The following is an 18091-nucleotide window of genomic DNA, read 5'->3' as shown; positions in this document are numbered from 1 at the left end:
TTTTCTTTTTGATTAACCTAGAGTTATTTAAGGAAATTAAATATTAGCTTTCCTTAAAAGGCTTTGACTAGGCGGTGGTGGTTGCTCCCATATCCAAGAAGGCCATGTGCCTCGCCATGCAGTCCTGGAAGCCAATTTTGGAAATTAATATTTAATGCAATTAATAACATAGGTGGATTTGAATCAATAGTGTTAAGTTCCGCTTGCGATTCAAATCTAGACCATTAAGAACAGATAAGTTAAATTTGGAATCAATGATGTTAAGTTCCGTCTGCGATTCCTAATTTAACTTCTAAAGAACACAATAGGTTATTTAAGGAAAGGTTCGACACTTGTACAAAATTTTTGTATAGTGGAACCGGTACATTTTCCTAGGACTAACCAACAGGGAGATCGTTGGGGATAGCAATTGTTATTTGTCCACTGGTTCTTCAAGGTAATACAATTTTCATTGTAATGGGTACCTGACATATAGTAGGTACACCACCTCCTTGGGATGTCTTGTGGCACTTCCACATGCTGAACTGCTTGGAGCATATGCTCAGGCTGGCAGTGTGGTGGAGGAACCACACGAGGTCCTCTTGGAGGATGAACAGGAGCTGTAGACCTGTCATTAGTTGGGATCGAAGTAGGTACCACAGTTTTTTTTTGTGCGCAGCTTGGGCTTCTTCAACATTAATGAATTCAGTAGCTCTCTCAATTAATAAATCAAAGTTGGTTGGAGGATTACATACCAAATCCTTGAAGAAATCATTATCATTAAGCAGCCCTTGAGAAAAAACACTCACCAAAATTTCTGTAGTGGCATTAGGTACATCGATAGCCACTTGGTTAAATCTTTTAATGTAGGCCCTAATACTTTCCTTAGGCACCTTTTTAATGGAAAAAAGACTCCAAGGAGTTTTTTGATACCTTCTATTGCTGGAGAAATGGTGAAGGAATACTTTACGGAAATCTTTAAAATATTTGATGAAATTTTCAGACAATCTCTTGAACCATCTCTGGCTGCTCCTCCCAGAATAGTGAGAAACATCTGACACTTAACCCCATCAATAAACTGCTATAGCAGAGTTGTACTTTTGAATTTAGACAAGTGATCTTCAGGATCAATGGTCCTAGAATATTCTCCAATGTTCATGCTCTGATAATGCTTGGGTAGCGGATCGTCAAGAACTCTCTGAGAGAATAGAGTAACAATTCTCTCTGGGAACTATCTCTGGTCATCACCTTCCCTCTGCATTTTTCCTTCACAGGTGCTTCATCAGAGGATTCTTGAAGTGCTGATTTTCGTCCTCCTTGTTCTAGAGGAGTACGGAAGCATGCACGAGGATGTCGAGTGGGAGAAACTGGAGCAGGAGCTATGTAAGCAACGTTGTCTTCTTCCATACCTCTGTTTCTCCGGCGATCCATAGTTGAAACTGCTGGATTTATTGCGATCGGTAAAGTGCCTCCTGTATTCGCTTGTTGTTGCTGTTGTTGTTGTAATGCCTTTTGAACCCTGGAATTGATGAGTAATTCCAGATCATCTTGAGTCAGAGTAATAGTATTGAGTTTTCCAGCGTCCTCCATCACGAAATCTCAAATTTAGGTGAGAGTTCCCACAGACGGCGCAAAATTTGATCCTGTCAGAGAGCTTATGGGATGAAGCACTGGGCGATGATGGGCGGTGATGAACAATAACTCCGATGTCGGTGAACAGAGGAGGATCTGAGAAAATCACAACGGATCTCACAAGAGCCTAAATGTAGAATAATAGATCAGAGAAAACCAAAGAGGATCTGTGAATAATACCTCGTAAAAATGAACTCTAGCGAGGTACCCCCGTGGAAAGGCAAACTCTGATGAGGAACACCGTGGATCAATGAAGTCTCGGCAGTCCAATTGATGATCTCCTCTTCCTGTGCACTATCAGACCAACCAACAAAGCGTTAGCGACCTAAGATCGGGGTGAGAATCCCTGGCTAGGCCCTTCAATGCTCAAGTTAGTCCCTCAGAGAAGAAGAAGTACGAAAAAATGGGATTAGGGTTTGATTCTGATGCAATGCGTAAGTTTGCGTACCTGGCCAGTGGAGAGGATTCCAATTTTATTCCATCTCATCTAACCTCCACAGTCATGAGGTGGACCCTAGTTTGTTAAAGTTTGTTAAGAGATGACGTAAGCCGAAACTGCAATAATAGTTTAAGGAATCTTTTTCTTACCCTAGATATACCTTCTTTGTCGTTTAGCATACCTGTGGAGACTTCTAGAAGCTATTTGCCGCCAAATCAATTAAGCTGTTATATGATCACATATTCTTATGGTTCACTTGTTACATACACTCGGTTAGTCACATAAGCCCATTTTGTATATATGAGAAATATCTTCTGTTGTACTAGTCTTGGCCGGTATTCTATACTCGATTGGTTATTTGTATCCGACCAGGACTCTATTATTATAAATATGCCAGAAGCCGTGCAAGGTTGAATACCTTTATGCTCTATCTTCTTTCCAAGCTCGGCCGGTCAATTGAGCCCGAATAGTCATACCTTATCGACCGAGATTAACTAGTCGAGCGTATACAAACACTATTGCCCGGTAGACCTTCCGTCGGTCGGTTGTATGCTAAGGATCGTGTGAGACTAAATGCCTTTGTTCTTGATTGATCTATTGAGCACGACCAATTCAACCTTATTGATAGAGATTAACCAATTGGGTGTATATAAGTGATGTGCGCAGATTGTATACACTTATTAGCATGTTTTGACGCATATTCACATACATTGAGCATGCTTGATCTATGCATTTTCGTACTTTCATCTTTCCTTTTTAACATATTTACTCTCTTTGTTCGGAGATCTGCTTTTGTGCATTTTTTGTACGCAGGAGTCGAATCTGGTGAAAGATGCATGTTTGAGGCCAAATCTGCAAGCAAAATGATGGAGGAAGCCATGACACTTGAACCCTACACGACCCTGCCATAGGGGGTTGCCCAGGCCGTGTAAGGATGAGAGGTCGTGTAGCTGCACCAGAGAAGGAAGATGGCATGGCCGTGTGAACCTCACACGACCGTGCCAAGTTTTGAAGCCCAAGGAAGCCTGGGCCGTGTACACCACACGGCCATGTCAGTTTTCCAGAGACAGGAGAAGCCTCAGCCGTGTGCGCTACACGGCCGTGTGAGGTTTCCAGAGAGCAGGAGAGTTTTGGCCGTGTGCTCCACACGGCCATGCCAAGTTTTTAGAGGTAAAGGCAGTGCTGGCCGTGTGGAACTACACGACCGTGCAAAGGGGGTGTTGATAGAGGCAAGACACGGCCGTGTACCCCACACGGTCGTGTGAGGTCGGTAGAGAAGAGAGTGGAGCAGGCCGTGTGAACCTCACACAGCCATGCCTCGAGGCCGTGTGGCGCCCAAACCCCTCTTCTATATAAGGTCTCCTTCAAGATTTGAAAGGGGATCTTCTCCCCTTTGGGAGAAAGTGAGATTTGGGTCTTTCCTTCCAATCTTGGGAGGATTTCTGGGCGATCTAAAGGAAGATCTTCAACGGATTCGACTCCGGGAGCATGGATTGGATCCGAAGACCAAGCTTCATCTTAGATAAGTTTTCTTTCTCTCCTCTTCTTGGATTGGGGATCAAAGAAATGCTTGTAATCTTTGTATTTTCGGATTTCTCTCTTCGATTCATGGAGTAGATCTCTTTGTTTTAGGATGGAAGGAGTATTTATATGATGAATTGATGTAAACTCTTGTGGATTTGCCATTTTCTTGTTTCTATGATATTGTCTTGTTTGTATCAATTTAATCTAAAATGAATTGTTGTGATGTGGACCTGATTCTCATTTTAGATTGATTTTTTGAATGCCCTATGGATCTTGTAGAGATTATCTCCTACTCGATTTTCCGAGGGAAGAACGCGAAAGGTGCAAGCCCGTGTAAGGACGTTTGAGGGATAAGATTTAGGGAAAAATAGGATAATTCAAGAGGGTAGGATAGATTTAGGGATAAATCTTTATATCTTATGGGTTGAGAAGTATGATCTTTGTGTTGATTATCCGAGGGATCTTTGTGACAGGAACATGCCCGTGTAAGGACAACATAAGTTCATATCTAATTGATCACATTTAGGTATAGATTTCAGTCCTAGGCCGGTTGTCTATTGCAAGAGAGAACCGACAACCTTCTATAAATGTTGGACAATTGAGAAATAGGATTTGGTAGATCATTTACATTGAGGAGTTTTACAAAGAAACCAAAACTCCTAGAACATTCCTTTATCATAGCTCATAATCTTGTTTGTTGATATTTCATTTCTATGTTTACTTTTCATTAGTTACATTTAGCTTTTGGAAACCAATTGATTAGTTGTTTAGCTAACTCGTGTTGAAGCATTTCTAGTGCTTATTCCAGTCCCTGTGGATATGATAATCTTTTATATTATTTGTGACATTTCCGTACACTTACGGAGGTCAACAAGTTTTTAGCGCCGTTGCCGGGGACTGTGCTATAACATTAGGAATTATCAATTGAGTTAGACTAGACATAACTTCTCTTTTCATTTGCATAGTTGAATCTAACTTTTAGAATTCTGTTTTCATAATTCGTTCTTCTATAATTGTTAGAATTCTATTTTCATAAGTTTTTCCTTTCTTGTATAACATTTTTGTCAATTCCTTTTGTTGTAACTCTAATTCGACATCTTGATTCTAACATTTTTGTCTAATCTTTTCTCTATTTTTACAATTCCGTCATGACCTTCCTAATTCTTTCTAAATTCGGTAACTGTAACTTGTATCTCTTGTTCCTTTTTTTCTTTTGCACACCAAAAATGGATTTCAGGTCGTTAGGAGATTATGGAGCCCCAAGGTCTACCAAGGGACTAGGACTAGTTGTTTACCCTGAAATTCAAGCAAGAAACTTTATGCTTAAACCTTCCTTCATTTCAATGGTTCAGAAAGTTCAATTTGGGGGCCTAGAGATTGAGGACCCTTACTCTCATCTCATGGAATTTTATAGATACTGTTATACTTTGAAATATGAGGATGTTCCATCTGATATTATACAGCTATTGGTTTTTCCTTTTAGTCTGAAAGGTGCTGCAAAGAGATGGTATAATTCCATGAAATCTCAAAGTATCAAAACCTGGGATGAGTTAGAGCAGAGATTCTTGGGCAAGTATTTTTCCCCTTAGAAGACTACTTATTTGAGAAGTCAAATTCTAAATTTTAAACAACTTGCTGGGGAAGAGCTACATCAAGCCTGGGAAAGATATTCATCTCTTCTACAGTTATGTCCACATCACGGTATTGAGGGATGGTTGATTATGCATTTATTCTATGAAGGGCTTTCTCTCTCAAATAAGAGTCAACTAGATATAGCCTCTAGAGGATCTTTTTTTAAGAAAAAAATTAGAGGAAGCCAGTGGGATAATCTGCAGGATCGCATCAAATTTTAATGATTGGTTAGGACAAAATGATGCAATTCTAATGGCTAATACAGTGGAAGAAAAGGAAAATGGGGAGAAAGGAATTACTCTGAATTAGAATGATCTTCGAGTATTATTTCCTTGATGTTATGAGTCTCTTTTAAAAATGTTCAATGAAGAAGTAGTTTCAATGGAGGAGAAGAAAGGGGATGCCACTTTTCTAGAAGACGAAGAAGATTTGGAGAAAGGATGCCAAGATGAAGAGATTAAGTTGATAGAGCAAGAGCTAACTGTGCCAGAGATAGTATCACCTCAAACTGAGCTTAAGCGCTTGCCATCAACTCTAAAATATGAATTCCTCAGACCAAATTCCACTTTTTCGGTTATAATCAATGCTAGTCTAACTGAGTCTGAAACACAGAGGTTGGTTGAAGAGTTGAAGCTGCACAGAAAAGCAATTGGATACACTATTGATGATATAAAAGGGATTAGTCCTTCTCTTTGCATGCATTGGATTTTACTTGAGGAGGGTTATAAAAATTTAATTGAGCACCAAAGCAGGTTGAATCCAAATCCGAAAGAGGTAGTAAAGAAGGAGGTGCTCAAACTTCTTGATGCCAGGATCATTTATCCAATTTCAGATAGTGAATGGGTGAGTCCAGTACACGTAGTCCCAAAGAAAGGGGGAATGACTGTTATAAAAAATGAGGATAATAAATTGATTCCAACACGAACAGTAACGGGGTGGCGAATGTGTATTGATTATCGAAAGTTGAACAAGGAAACGAGAAAGGATAATTTTCCCTTACCTTTTATCGATGAAATGCTTCAGAGATCGGTTAAGCACTCGTAACTTTACTATTTGGATGGATATTCAGGATTTTTTCAAATTCCAATTCATCCTCAAGATCAAGAGAAGAGTACTTTCATATGCCCCTATGGCACTTTTGTTTATCGCCGTATGCCATTTGGGCTTTGTAATGCTCCAACCACTTTCCAGAGATGTATGATGGTAATTTTTTTCAGATTTAATAGAGAAAATTATGGAGGTATTCATGGATGATTTTTCAGTATACGGGAATGACTTTGACACTTGTTTATCTAATCTCTCTACAGTTCTTCAAAGATGTGAAAAGGTAAATTTAGTGTTAAACAGGGAGAAATGTCATTTCATGGTTAGAGAAGGAATTGTTCTGGGGCATAAAATATCAGAACGTGGGATTGAAGTGGATCAAGCAAAAGTAGAAGTGATAGAAAAACTACCCCCACCAATTAATGTAAAAGGAGTGAGAAGTTTCCTAGGGCATGCCGGATTCTATAGGCGTTTTATCAAGGACTTTTCAAAAATTGCTAAGCCTTTAACAAATTTGCTAATCAAGGATGTTGAATTTTGTTTTAACAAAGACTGCATGGAGGCTTTTAGTAAAATTAAAAGTGTCCTTATTTCAGCCCCGATAATTCAAGCCCCGGATTGGAATCTTCCATTTGAGATAATGTGTGATGCAAGTGACTTCGCAGTAGGGGCAATGTTAGGGAAAAGAAAAAATAAGATTCTACATGTTATACATTATGCAAGTAAAACACTTGATGCAGCTCAAGTGAGTTATTCCACTACTGAAAAAGAACTTCTAGCCATAGTATTTGCATTTGATAAGTTTAGATCATATCTAGTGGGTTCAAAGGTAATAGTTTATACTGATCATGCAGCTATCCGATATTTCCTAAGCAAGAAAGATGCTAAACCATGACTTGTCAGATGGATTTTATTGCTTTAAGAATTCAACCTCGAGATTAGAGATAAGAAGGGAGCGGAGAACGTAGTGGCTGGCCACTTATCCAGAGTTTGGTAAAATAAGGAAAAGGATGCGAATTTTGACTTACCTATTGATAATATTTTTCCTGATGAGCACCTTCTAGCCTTATAGAGTGCTAAAATACCTTGGTATGCGGATTTTGTAAATTTCCTGGTAAGTGGAGTCCTACCCCCAAATTTCTCCAATCAGCAAAAGAAAAAGTTTTTTTCAGATGTGAAGAATTATATTTGGGATGCACCCGTCCTTTATAAGAAATGCAATGATGTGATTTATCGAAGATGTATACCTGAGGAAGAAGTCAAGGATATCCTATTTCATTGTCATTCTTCTTCTTATGGAGGACATTTGGGGAGCTCTAAGACGGTAGCAAAAATACTTCAAGCAGGCTTTTATTGGCCAACTCTATTCAAAGATGTCAAGAGATTTGTACAATCATGTGATCAATGTTAGAGGACTAGAAACATTACTAGGAGGAATGAAGCGCCATTGAATTACATACTTGAAGTAGAATTATTTGATGTATGGGGAATAGACTTCATGGGGCCATTTCCCTTTTCATATGGGAATAGGTTCACTTCAACAAAAACTGCAAACGACAACGGATATTATCTGTTGTCGTAGGGTCAAAAAAATCGTTGTAACTGAGGGCATTGTAGAATGTATTGCCCTACGACAACGGTTTTGAAACCGTTGTCTTTGTAGACATTTGACAACGGTTTTTATCCATTGTTGTTTATATGCCCAAAATTTGGCTACGAAGGATACGACAATGTTTTAAAACCGTTGTGGTAGATAATTTCAACAATAGAAATAAACCGTTGTGGTAAACTTTTTTTACAACAGATATAAACTATTGTGGTAGATAATATTTGACTCGTTTTGTTTTTTTACAACAGTTTTAATATATTTTACAACGGATAAAACCGTTGTCTTTTATCACTTTTTACAAAAAATTCCCGTTGTGATTTACCTAGTTTTTACAACATTTTTAACTATTGTCTTTAATGTTCATTAATAGCCAACAACTAATCTTATTTTAATATAAGCAAACCACCAATACAAAACCAAATATTTACTACATTAAATCCAAAATAAATATTCATATATAATTCATCTTGTAGCCACATATATTACAAACATATACAAAATGAGTTGTTACTCATCAAAATACACATATTTTCCATTACTGTTCTCCATATACATTAAATCACATGTTTTCCATTTGCTGTTCTCCATATGACTTTTAATTTACAAATTAGCAAGGCAAGCTACATCCTAACAAAGCTCACTCCTTGCATCAAAAATCTCAAGCCTCATGAATTGGCCGAGTTACGTACCTGCAAGAGGAAAATTAAACAAAACTTATCAATTCCAGATTTAGATTTATTCATATAAATCTACATAAAATACAAGCAATATAACCAACTTATAGTCAAAGAAATAAAACTTATGCAATACAAACTTATGCAATACAAGAAATTTTAGGATTTCACATAGCTCTAATATAAAGCAATTCCATGACGACACTCAATTCCAGAATTCCATAATTCTGATTTAGATTTATTCATATAAATCTACATAAAATACAAGCAATATAACCAACTTATAGTCTTAGAATTTAACTTATGCAATACAAACTTATGCAATACAAGCAATTCCAGGATAAAAGAAACAAATCAGCTATTCAAATGTCGATTTAGGATGCGGACTTGCTGAGTTATAGGCAGGATTGACAAAATGACAAGAACTTGTCTAGACAAATGTTGAAAACAGACAAGGAATTTGATATATGCTTTGTTCCTGGAAAACTGTCTTTATATACAAAACATGCTCATAATTCCAATCAACATGCTACATACTCCATCTACTAACTCAGCCGAATCACTATATGACAAGCTTATTTCCCGGAGGCAAAGTTTAATAGACAAAACAAAAACAAAATTATAAGGACACCACAACTTTACCTATAACTAAATTTCCAAAATGTTCAATCAGCAAGATAACACATGGATGCATATTAAGTATTGACATATCAAAACAAAAGATGAGAACAAAGAGAGGCAATAAATAAGGGAAATGTTAGCCAATCTGCTCATGATAGAAATGCAAGAATGAGGTATTGGGCAAAGGAGTTAGCTAGCACTGAAGAAACAAATTATTAGCACTAAGGAATCAAAATTAATAAGTCATGGAGTCACAAACAAATTGTTTCAAATTGATACACACTTCGCCACACAATAATAGTTGGATTATTTCTTCATGCCTTTTTTTTTAAAAAAAAATACTTGGATCAAAACTAAAACTTGACATCCATATCAATCACCTTTAAACCTTTTATAGAAAGTGACATAAGAAACTACCATGTGCACCTGCATTTATACTTCAACACTAAGGGAATTATGCTTAATGGTCTAAAAATAAGAACTAATGTAATAAAAACTAGTAGTCGATGACCCAATGTTAACAAAAAATTGTCAATGAATAATTTACATTTAAATATTTTTTAATTAATCACAAGTAGACATATGTGTGTGTATATAATATACAAACCTTTACGACTTCCCATGTAGGCTTCTTTTTCCCTTTCCTTTCCTTGTTCGAATTGATGCTATTTGAATAGCTCAGGTAAAGAATGATGCAATTTCGATCATCAAACCCAAAAGAGTTGTAATGGATCAAAAATTTTGTAGGAAAAATAATAAACGATATCATAAAAAAATCAATAAAAACAATACCAATTAAATAGAAAGGTTGTGAAAACGTTTTTGAAAATAACATCACTGTATGATGTGTATAATTTATTTCATGGAACATCAAATGTAGAAACAGAGTTTTTTTTCCTTCAACCAAACATTTAAAAAAAATAAAAATTTCCAAAGCATGAAATAACTGCCCAAATCTGTGTTGGATATAGATACTTGGATAATGACACTCAAACAGTGACACTAAGAGTGAACAATCACTAATCCTATTGAACACATATACAATTTGTAAAAATAGTCATGTCAGAGATTGCGATCATACTCATGTTGAACACTATAGCAAGTATAAGTAACATAAACATGGAACAGTTGCAGCACTGGCACCATATTCAACTACACAAGCATTATAATACTAGATATTTGAATGAACATTAGTTATCAAATTTCGTAAACAGTAAGTAGTAGAGTACTAGCCTTGTATGTTAAACTTGTTGAATGTACAATATCTCATAAGAAAGTTTACCTTTAATGCTATCACAATAATCACATAAGAGAGAATACACAAATCAATGAACTGATCCATAGTGAGTCTTGGCTCTTCAAGAACCTGAAAAATAAGGATGAGGATAAATACAATAATTCAATTAGCAATAAGCAGAATAAATATACCTTTGAAACTTCAAATTCCATCACAAAGATTATTTTGGAACTAGGATCCATTAAATGACGGAGAAACCTCAGTGCCCCAAAAGTTAAAGTATCCATGTCTTCTGAGGCAAGCGCAAACACCTAGAAATTGATAACAAACAAATACGTTTAGGATTTTAAAGTTAAAAAAAATAAAACAAATTGTGTTATATTGCATCATTTTACCTTGTCACTTTTGCAAAGAGCTGCGCATTGCATGCTAACTTCATGCTGATTACATCATAATCAATAAGATCCTCATTTTACCTTATCACTTTTGAAAGTTCAAAATACATTTAAAGAAACTCTATGTTACATATGAAGAAAACAGACAATCAGCATGCTGACTTCATGCTGATTGCATCATATTCAATAAGATCCTCATGGTAATTTCCAATAAAATAGCAATATCAAAGATTACCTTAACAGTCCTTTTTCTGTACTTTTCAATTCCCTCCAGATCACCAGTTTGCAAACAGCAAATGTAAGCAACTAAGACAGCAAAAAAAAATCTAGCACACTAAAGTGTCCCAATAAAAGTACTTGTTATGCACAAGCAATGACCTCAATTGTTGTGTTAAGATTGTTAGTTGCATCTTCCCTCTTTGAATATCTAAAGAATAAAATAAGCTTAAAGATTATCATTATCTTGCAAAAAAAAAAGGAGGGGAACAATGACAAAACTGTAAAGACTAGCTTTTTGGCATGTTCTTGTTTCTTCAGCTCTGGAGATTGACCGTCAAATACATATCTAGCATCAAAAAAATGATAATAAAATATTGTGGCTGAATGAGAAATAAAATGATATTTAGACATGCAAATGGACTTACATTGGCTTGATACATGCTTCTAATAATCTGATAGTTCGATTGAACATCCCTTGCAAATGACTTATTGGCCATACAAAATGTCAAGAGTTAGGAAATAAAGAAGTCCAAGTCAAGCATAAATTTTTCTCAAAATTAGAGCACTTTAACATTTATCATCAACAATAAGATGGACTAGAAGTGTAAGATCACCTTGTAACTTCGCCAGTCTGGTTAGTAAGAGTGTTCATGCCAGTTCTTCCGACAACGATCTGATAACTTTCACTAACCAAACAAGACCAATTTTCTTTGTCTACAAGTCGGTTGAGAAAGAAACGACTTTAAACTCATTGTTTTCACAAGCTCTGCTATAAATTGTGTTCATTATACAAGCTTTCTTCTAGAAGCGCAGGAGATGGATACGGCAAACAAACGAATTAAATTGTTCTAGCCCATGGCAATGACAGACTAAACCATTAGAAGTTTGTAGGATTATCAGTTGCTTCACTCAAACCAATTCTAACTCTCATGCAACAATATTCAACTATATTCCTCGATGATAAATATGGCTAACATAGTTCCCAAGAAAAAACATTTTCCAGATTCATACAAAGTCAACTCACATAGAGTCTAATTGCATATTACCATCATGGCATACACAAGGACTATAGAACATAAACCAAAAAATAAAATTAGTTTACCTGAGCATCGTACATAACTAGAGTAGCAAATACAACAGACATGCCAAAGATGGAGTCAGAGAATCCCCTACACAATTAAGTTAGTACACTTCAATTACAAGACCTTGAAGGGAATAATAATAACTACACACTGGGGAATTTCATCAAACAATTTTACATGCCTACCTCTCCAGCCCAAGCAAAGTAGCCACAGCAGTAACGGCCTAGAAAAATCCAAGCATAATTGATTAAAATTCCATAGTTCAACCTCACAAATTGCAAAATAAGGGGAAAATAGAGAAGCGACAGCCTAAAAAAAAAGAAACGCTTCTGACAGAGGAATGAGTAGACGACATGCCTCCCAACCGAACTGCCGCCCTGAAGTCATGTAGTGTGTGTATCGATTACATGGAAACTGGCCAGCATTGTAAATTGTGAAGTCCAGAGTACTGAAAACCTCCAGTTCTTCAGGCGTAGGACGGATGCACCTGCGATCCTTCCAATTATTTCATGCAAAAGAGAGTTTTTCTTCTTCTAGTTTACATGTTTTCCCTTGGCATTAAGGAGAGAAAGAGGAGCTAGTTAGCTCACTAACACAATATATGCATATGTATGATCCAACCTGCTACTAACACAACTATGATTCACTACTAGAGATCAACAGAACCAACGCAAAGATGACTTATCTTGATAACTGTTGAACTGTAGAATTGAAGAGCATCTTTAGCATTCTTATTAGTAGTATTTTTCACTTACATGTTGTGCATGAACAGGGAATGATAGGCCCTTGCAGAGTCAATTTGAACTTTGATTCGATGCTCGGGATCCCAGTTGAGGAATTGGTCATTCACAAATACCTTGTATCATTCAGATGGCATATTAGGATCTATGAGGAATTACATCAAACACTTGATGTGCATGTGTACCTTATCCAAAGAGTTGAGGTAATCGACAACCCTCTCCCTGTTCATCAGGAAGGTGTGCTCATCCATCTCTATTTTCGGTGAGCCTTTGCATGAATAGTGCACATACATTTTGAGAAGGAACCATCAATGGAAGGATCATGAATTAGTTGTGTGGACTTACTTTCCCCACCAAAGCTCATTGGCAGTGGTTTCATCCTTGACGACGCGCTTGTCCCTCGGCGAACAGCCAATCTTCGTGCCGGACAAGGTAGCCAAGGCTCCGGTCGATGTTATGAATGATCCATGTTCATGTTTTATGGCTTGCTCGTAGAGTTCTACAAGGAATTTGTGATTCTTTCAATGAGAATGAAATGTGATGATTTGAGTGATGAAGAGGAGATGAGAGCAGATACCGGGCGGGGAGAGGTTGTAGAGGACATGGGTAAACTTTAGGGTGCTGTCGCTGACGCTGATGGTCGGCGTCAAGTAGTGATGGTGCTCGGCGGCGACCTTGGTCGCCTCCGCCTTCCTGGCCGGATCGTCCCTCACCACCTTCGGCCTTGTCTCCCTCATCAACGATGCTAATGAATCACTGCGCACTGCATGATTTCATTACAAGAAACGAGGGAGAAAGATTGGATTCCACCTTCTTGTTCTCAAGAATTGTTTCCTTTTAGGTTTAGAAAAATCGATCCGGCGGTGGGCCACCAGTATCCGGCAAGGAATCTGGATGTTTCCCCCTTTTTTATTATTGAGAAAGAGATGTTTGTTTGGAGATTAAATATTGACCTGATGGATTGGAGCTGGAGCTTCTGGCGCTCCTCCTCTGAGATGGTGGCGAAGCCAGCATTGCCCTGCTGCACGCCGTCCTTGATGGGGGTGGTCGGCGCCGACCTCTTCTTCTGCAGGGAGTACAGTTCATCGATGGTCTTCGCCTTCACCGGCGGCGCGCTGTCGTCGTGGCAGATCCCGTTCTCTGGTTTCTCCCTCCCGTGCGTTTGGATCTTCGGCAGCCCATTGGAGAATGCCGCCGCTCACTAGGAAACGAGAAAGAGCACAACATCGTATGAGGAGAGAGAAAGATAAATGGCTTAGGATTGGGAACGCGAAAACATGGCACCGAAAAGAAAACAACGAGGGAAAGGAAAACAACGAAGGGGGGAAATGACCAAATTCAATTACAACGATTTTTTTCAAAACTGTTGTCGTAGCCGCTAAAAACGCGGATAAAGACAATGGTTTATAAAACCGTTGTAAAAAGTGTTGTCGTTTTAAAAAAAAAGTCGCTCAATGACAACAGTTTTGCTAAAACCGTTGTCTTTTATATTTAATGGGGAGTTCAAAGACAACGATTTTGGCAAAAACCATTGTCTTTGAGGAAATACGCAACGCTTTCTCTTAAAACCGTTGTCGTAGGGGTGTTGTCGTTTGCAGTTTTTGTTGTAGTCATTTATCCTTGTAGCAGTGGATTATGTGTCCAAATGGGTAGAAGCTATAGACTCTCCTACAAGTGATGCGAGAACAGTCATCAACTTGTTTAAAAGCATAATTTTTCCATGGTTTGGCGTGCTTAAGGCAGTCATTAGTGATGGGGGATCACACTTTATAGAAAGACAGTTTGAGAATTTACTTAGAAAATATGAAGTGAGCCACAAAGTAGCAACGCCATATCATCCACAAACTAATGGGCAAGCTGAGATCTCCAACCGTGAAATTAAAGCCATACTAGAGAAAACAGTATCTACTTCACGTAAGGACTGGTCATTGAAGCTAGATGATGCCTTATGGGCATATCGTACTGCCTACAAGACTCCTATTGGGATGACTCCATTTCGGTTAGTTTATGGGAAACCTTGTCATCTTCCAGTAGAATTAGAACATAAAGCCTATTGGGCAATTACAAATCTAAACATGAATCTCAAGGAAGTAGGGGAGAAAATGAAGCTTCAGTTGAATGAGCTTGATGAATTGAGATTGGATGCTTATGAACATGCTAGATCTTATAAGGAAAGAACAAAGAAGTGGCATGATCAACACATTCTCCAGAAAAGTTTCAAGGAAGGGGATTTAGTTTTATTATTTAATTCAAGGCTAAAGCTTTTTCCAGGAAAGCTTAAATCAAGGTGGACAGGTCCGTTCGAGGTTAAAAAGGTTTATCCTTTTGGAGCGGTAGATATTTGGAATAAAGATCTTAGATTGAATAAGGTAAATGACCAACGGTTGAAGGAATATGTGCACGGTATGAAATTGGAGGAGAAACAAAGGTTGTACTTTTCTGAACCTCGTCCTCCGGATTGACTTCTTAGTTGGTTCTGTTCTATATCTCAAATTTTCATTAGTAGTGTTTTACTTGGTTTTAGTTTGTTTTCAGGTTAAAATTTCACTTCCAAGAGCTGGCCATGACTTCTTCATGGGCATGGAAGTGTGGGAGGAGCTAGAAAGAAGGAGAAGTGTCAATTTGAGCAAAACAGAGCATGGCCGTGTGCTACACATGGCCAGGCTTACGGTACAGAAAAGGGAGATGCTTGGGCCGTGTCTACATGGCACGGCCGTGTGGAGTCTCCAGAGAAGGGAAGGTGTATGGCCGTGTGCCAGACACGACCGTGTGAAGAATCCAGAGGAGGAGAGTTTCTCAGCCGTGTCTACCACACGGCTGTGTGAAGGAACCAGTGCAAAAGCCTGCACTGGACGTGTCATCTGACACGACCGTGTGCTGATTCCAGAGGAGGAGGCTGTTGGGGACGTGTCTCAGACACGACCGTGCAAGGAAAGACGAGAAGAAGAAGGATTTGGTCGTGCTAATACACACGACCGTGTATAACATCCCGAGAAGGAGATGAGTATGGCCGTGTCTTAGACACGGCCATGCAGAGAAAGAGGAACTAGGCCGTGTAATGATACACAGCCCAGTCCACACCCTTAAAGGGAGTTAGGGCACGGGGTGTGGGCGGCACACGGCCGAACACCCCCTTCCATCTTCTTCTTTCTCTCTCATTTTCTTATCTCTAGGATTTCAACCACCACTTCTAATTTCTTCTTCTCATTCTCCTTTTGAAGGCTCAAATCTCTTCCACCTTGGAAAATGTGATGGAGGAATCCACTTGTACAAGGAAAGGGTGTGATTATTAAACATTTAGTGGAAGTTGGGAAATCTGACTCTACCACACCTATTGTTTTGGGTGGATTATTAACTCATATTACTTTGGTGTTAGGGTGTGATTTAAATGAATTGGAAATGATTAATAATTCTTGTAGATTAGACTTGAACTCATGTTTAGCAATAAAAATGATAAGACGTGAAGAACATGGATATAGTCTTCTTATTAAGAACAATTTCCCTCTAAGACTGCCCAATCATGACCTCACTACTATTCATGTTAGGGAAAATTGAAGTTTGAAATTAGCAATTCAACATTCGAAAGCATTGTTAAATTCATTTTCAAAAAGAGTTCCATTGGTTAATCGTGATGTTCATAGCTTTAATTTTCAAAAACTTCACTCTGCTCTGGATAATATTCATAATGATTTGATTGTGACTAAAAATTTTCTTTCTAATATAATACCTATGGAAGAGGAACAATTTAAAAAACTACAAGATTGTTTCAAAAGTGAGAGGGAATTGTGTGAAAAGATTTCTCGATTTATGAATTTTATAGAACCCATATTGAGTTTAATGAAGATTTTCGAGGTTATATGAGGTTTTTCCAAGATGATGTTGACAAATTGTTCGAGTATCATATGTTTGTTAGAAATGAAGTAAGATGGTTTATTGATTACTTCCCTTTTATTCTGCCTGAATTTCCTGATTTACCTCCACCTCCACCATATTGATTTCATCGGGACGATGAAAAGTTTGAGTCTCGGGGGGGGGGGGGGGGGTGTCAAACCTGATTTCTTTTTGCGTTCTAGTTTTTAGTTTTTGCTTGTTTTCTTGTTTTCTTCATGTTTAGTTTTTGTTTTGCATTCTATTTCGATTGTCTTGCTTGAGTGCTTGTTTTGATAGTCATTTGACTATCTTTTGAAATCTTGTGGCATACATCTTGAGAACATCAAAACTTCACTTATATGCTTTCTTGTCTTCAAGATAAAATGTTAGCACGTTCATTATCTAGATTCATGATGTTGTAAAGATGCTAGTAGTACACCTAGTGTACCACTTTTCTCTATCTTGAGTAGCATGATATAAGCTAAGTATCATTTGGAGATAAGTTTTAGTATTGGCTTGACCTTAAGGATCTTATTTTCACTACACTTTGACTTGATGCTTGAATGGTTGATATCATTGAAATAGTCATGATTCATCTTGTTTGTTTAGTACTTGGTTTCCATGGTTATTTTTCAAACTTCATTTTGGTTACTGGATAAGGCTCAACGCATGCAAGCTCAATTGGAAAAATCAAAATATCCCAACATTTGTGCTTAAGGTACACTTGTGAAAAAAGATTTGCACAATGCAAATGCTTATGAAAAAAAATGTGAAAAAAAAGCAATGGAAAAATGAATAAGGGATATAAAAACAGTTGTCGTGAGTGGAATCTAGCAAGTCACCCATTTGAGACCGAGTTGGGTTACTGGGAAAATGACTGCTTAGCTTCTCTTGAGATTGAGCACGCCTTTGAGACCTTGGGTTGATTGAGAAATATGAACCAATTGTGTGGCAAGTAAGTGCCTATCACTAGTTACTTATCTACCATCGGATACATTAGGAATTCAAACTTGATGACGACTTGACTAGGACATAGATTGAAACTTGAAGAGTTTTGAGTTGTTTCATTTGCACTGCGCACAAGATACTTATACTTGAGCCAAACTTAACTTGTTTTCATGATCATGCTTACTAATGAAACTTTTTGATAGAGTTAGGAGAATGCATTAGAGATATGAGAGCATTGTAAAACATATGAATTTAGATTGCAGCATTTTGCTTGAGGATAAGCAAAGGTTTAAGTCTGGGGGTGTGATGTGCGTAGATTGTATACACTTATTAGCATGTTTTGATGCACATTCACATACATTGAGCATGCTTGATCTATGCATTTTCATACTTTCAGCTTTCCTTTTTAGCATATTTACTCTCTTTGTTCGGAGATATGCTTTTGT

At 37.7% G+C, this 18091-nt stretch overlaps 1 long non-coding RNA gene across 1 annotated transcript; it reads right to left on the bottom strand.

Annotated features, from left to right (window-relative positions):
* Positions 1 to 12106: 12106 nt before the first annotated feature.
* On the bottom strand, positions 12107 to 12450 carry LOC121987395. Its single transcript, XR_006113555.1, has 3 exons — positions 12422 to 12450; positions 12273 to 12310; positions 12107 to 12174 (listed from the first exon to the last, which is right to left on the bottom strand). It is a non-coding gene; the product is annotated as an uncharacterized LOC121987395 (long non-coding RNA).
* Positions 12451 to 18091: the final 5641 nt, after the last annotated feature.

This window comes from Zingiber officinale, chromosome 5B, assembly GCF_018446385.1.
Source record: "Zingiber officinale cultivar Zhangliang chromosome 5B, Zo_v1.1, whole genome shotgun sequence".
Taxonomy (NCBI): domain Eukaryota; kingdom Viridiplantae; phylum Streptophyta; class Magnoliopsida; order Zingiberales; family Zingiberaceae; genus Zingiber; species Zingiber officinale.
This window is presented reverse-complemented; position numbering and strand designations above follow the sequence as displayed.